Below are 4,516 nucleotides of genomic sequence, written 5' to 3'. Positions count from 1 at the left end.
GCCTTAGCCGGTTGAGCTATAGGCGCCGAGCCAGGAGCAGAAGCTTTAATCACTCCGGCTTGACCCCAGGGATTCAGTGTTTGGGCCTGCAGTGGCATTCTTTCTACTTTGGCATGTGGTTGAAAGTCAAAACTCTCAAGACTTGGCTTGGTGGCTGTAGCTCAAGTGAGTAAGGTGCCAGCCACATACACCAGAGCTGGCAGGTTCAAATCTAGCCTGGGCCTGCCAAACAACAATGACAACTACAACCAAAAAATAGCCAGGCATTGTGGCAGAAGCCTATAGTCCCAGCTACTTGGGAGGCTGAGGCAGGAGAATTGCTTAAGCCCCGGAATTGGAGTTTGCTTTGAGCTGTGATGCCACAGTGCTCTACCCAGGGCACCAGGTTGAGGCTCTGTCTCAAACAAAACAAAACAAAACTCTCAAGACTTTGCCATTTAGGGTGTAGTGTCTGAGCCTGTGCATGACCCAGGAGAGATGCAACTTTGCAACTCAACCATGGAACACCTGCCTGAGCTGGTCCTGTAAAGACATATCACTTCCCAAGCTATTGGGAAGCCTCATGAGGACAGAGCCACAGCATGTTGCCTGCCATATTCCTGACTCCCAGCCCAGCGTCCAGTATGTGGAAGGTGCTCAGTGAATATCTGAGTGCAAGGCTTGGCACCTGTGGCTAAGGCACCAGCCACATACACCTAAGGTGGAGGGTTTGAATCCAGCCTGGACCAGCCAAACAACAATGACGGCTGCAACCAAAAAATAGCCAGGCGTTGTGGCAGGTGCCTGTGGTCCCAACCACTTGGGAGGTGGAGGCAGGAGACTCACCTGAGCCCAGGAGTTGGAGGTTGCTGTGAGCTGTGATGCCACAGCACTCTATCTAGGGGGACAGCTTGAGGTTCCGTCTCAAAAAAAAAAAAAATCTGAGTGCAAAAGATGCTAAAAAAGGATCAGGATCTGGAACTGAGTAACAAAACACTATGGTAGCAACCACAGCAAGCATGCTGGGAAACTCAACTCTTTCTCTCTACCTCTTGTCTAAAAAATGGGAGTGCCCCTGCTTAGGACTGAATTCTCGGACTATTCAGGTGGAGGACATAAAGAGCACATGTAGTGAGAATAAAATGGAGTCAGTCAGGCTAGGGCCAAGATGACACAGCTGGTCAGGCTGGTGTAGGTCCTAAGTGACCTTCACTTTCTGTCTCCCATTCTTGTTGTTTTGTAAATTCAGCTAAAAGTGTATACGTGAGTGGTTTAGAGCTATTGATTTAGGAGATCAACTTTTGAATTGGAAATGTTGTTTTGGGTCATGGGTTAGGCTGATTGATTATTGTTTAAGATAAGGGTTAATTATTGTTGTTTAAGATAAGGGTTAACAGAGTTTTTGCTCTGAACTTTTTTTTTTTGTAGAGACAGAGTCTCACTTTGTCGCCCTCTGTAAAGTGCAGTAATATCACAGCTCACAGCAACGTCCAACTCCTAAGCCTAGGCGATTCTCTTGCCTCCCAAGTAGCTGGGACTACAGGTGCCTACCACAACACCCAGCTATTTTCTTGCTGCAGTTTGTCCGGGACCAGGTTTGAACCTGCCACCCTCAGTATATGGGGCCTGCACCCTACCCACTGAGCCACTGCTCTGATTTTTTTTTTTTTTTTTGAGACAGAGCCTCAAGCTGTCACCCTGGGTAGAGTGCAGTGGCATCACAGCTCATAACAACCTCCAACTCCTGGGCTCAGGCGATTCTCCTACCTCCTCCTCCCAAGTAGCTGGGACTACAGGCACCTGCCACAATGCCTGGATATTTTTTGGTTGCAGCAGTCATTGTTTTGACAGGTCCGGGCTGGATTCGAACCTGCCAGCTTAGGTGTATATGGCTGGCGCCTTAGCTGCTTGAGACTTAGGTGCCGGGCCACTGCTCTGAATTTTTATGTATAAAACTCTGGTTTTGGAAATGGAGGGACAGAACAGTCTAGGAAAGGCTACTCTCACTGTTCTCCAGAATTGCCGGCCTTCTGACAAATAAAGTTTGGGGGACCTTTCCCTGTCTCTGCATATTGGCTGACAGTGATAGGGGGCCAGACATTCTTCATCTGATAACATAAAGAGGCTTTGAAAAGGAAATACTCTAGGGCAGCGCCTGTGGCTCAGTTAGTAGAGTGCCAGCCCCATACCCTGAGGGTGGTGGGTTCCCATCACCTGGCCAAACTGCAGCAAAAAATACCTGGGGGTTGTGGCAGGTGCCTGTAGTCCCAGTTACTCAGGAAGCTAAGACAAGAGAATCACCTAAGCCCAAGAGCTGGAGGTTTTTGTGAACTGTGACGTCACAGCACTCTACCAAGGGTGACAAAGTGGGGCTCTGTCTTAAAAAAAAGAAAGATAAGGAAATACTCTAGTTTTTGTGAATAAAGGTAAATTGATTTGCAATGAATTAAATGAAAAAATAAAAGAAATACTGCTGTATTTATACCCCAAACAGGTATAGCAAGTCTTACTGATTGCATAAGACATTATTCCAGGTATCTGAATCATGTAGATCACAGATGACAATCACAAGGTCTTGTTTCCCTAGAAGAGCATGCCTGAACAAATCTTAGGTTTGAACCACTTACTACATATACATCCATCTTTTATGTTAGAAATAGCTCCTCTCTCCAAAATGGGTTCTATTTACTTCTCAGATGTGAAAGGAGAAATTCAACATTTCTAGTTCCCCAAATCAAATCTCAAAATCAAAAAAATCTTTCCATATTTCTGTCTGACAGATCAGAATTAGTGAAGACATAGCAGGCAGTATATAGTATTCAGAGCTAATATACTTACAATGATTGCTATGTCAATAATTTTTTTTTTTTTTGAGATGGAGCCTCAAGCTATCCCCCTGGGTAGAGTGCCATGGCATCACACTCACAGCAACCTCCAACTCCTGGGCTCAAGCGAGTCTCCTGCCTCAGTCTCCCAAGTAGCTGGGACTACAGGCGCCCGCCACAACGCCTGGCCATTTTTTGGTTGCAGCCATCATTGTTGTTTGGCGGGCCCGGGCTGGGGATTTGAACCCGCCACCTTGGGTGTATGTGGCTGGCACCTTAGCCGCTTGAGCCACAGGCGCCGAGCCATGTCAATAATTTAAAGAAATTTCTTTTACAAATCATGTGATGGGCTGGATTTGGTGGCTCACACCTGTAATCCTAGCACTCTGGGAGGCCGAGGCAGGTGGATTGCTTGACCTAACAAGTTTAAGATCAGCCAGAGCAAAAGCGAGACCCCATCTCTACTAAAAATAGAAAACTGAGACAAGGGGATCACTGGAACCCAAGAGTTAGAGGTTGCTATGAGCTATGGCACCACTGCACTCTACCCAGGGCAACAGCTTGACCCTCTGTCTCAGAGAAGAAAAAAATACCAATGACATTTGCTACCTTGTATATTGTATGTTGTATCTATTGTAATTGCAGAAGTCAAACAGGACTTGAGTATTACAATTTGAAGATGAGTGAAATTTGTGTGGGGTAAAACATTCTAGACAGAGGAAGAGCAAAAGCCAAGTTGGCAATGTGGGAATATGTAGATTGCATTTGGTTTGGTTGAGGGAATTTTGCAAGAATAGGCCAGAATACTACAGATGAAGGGCTTGAGGGCTGTGGTGAAGAAGATTGTTCAGAGAAGATGTGGGACTTTTGCAGGGCGTGGCATTTTCCAGTGCGGAGTGGCAAGAGTGTAGAGCCAGTCTTTATGCTCTGTATAAAGGCATAAAGATGGGTTGAAGGAAGGCATGTCCCTTAAACAAGGTGGGAACAGACTGGGAGAATGTGGGGCCGAAGTGGTATAATACAAGCTTAGCCAGGAGAATTGTTAAATGTGTGAGCCAAGAGGGATGAGCCATCATCAAGGTGAGGGCAGAGCTTGTAGCTTGTTTAAGAACGAGGGAAACTAAGAGATGTTCTGAGCAGTGAGTTATGAAGCGAGAGGGGGGTGAGCCAAGAGGTTCAGTAGTCTGGACTGTTCTCTTATGCTGATCATCATGGCATATATGGAAATTAAATTGGTATGATAGATGTAAAGTTCGAAAGTAAGTGCTAGAATGAGATGCAGATTTTCAGAGGAAACACCCAAGCAAGAGTTTGGTTTCACAATTCTAAATATACCCAACCCATAATAAGGATATGACGGTTGGGTTTATGCGTCAACTTGGCTAGGCTACAGGCCCCAGTTATACAATTAAACACTAATCTAGGTGTTGCTGAGAAGGCAGTTTGTAGCTGTGATAAAAGTCCATGGTTGGTTGATGTTAAGGGAGATTATCCGAGTTACCTGGGTAGGCTGGACTCAATCAGTAGAAAAGCTGGAAGAGCAAAACTGAGACTTCCCCATGGAAAGAGAAATTCCGCAGTAGCCTCAGCTCCTGTGTGAGTTCTAGCCTGCCTTTCTGGATGGCTTTTGCCCTCTGGATTTGCCTACCCAGCCTCCATAGTCATGTAAGTCTACTGCTTGCAGTAAATCTCTTTTTTTTTTTTTTTTTTTT

The sequence above is a fragment of the Otolemur garnettii genome, unplaced genomic scaffold, assembly GCF_000181295.1.
Source record: "Otolemur garnettii isolate 467f Iridium unplaced genomic scaffold, OtoGar3 scaffold00063, whole genome shotgun sequence".
Taxonomy (NCBI): Eukaryota; Metazoa; Chordata; class Mammalia; order Primates; family Galagidae; genus Otolemur; species Otolemur garnettii.
The sequence above is the reverse complement of the archived record's forward strand: the minus strand, read 5'-3'. Positions refer to the sequence as shown.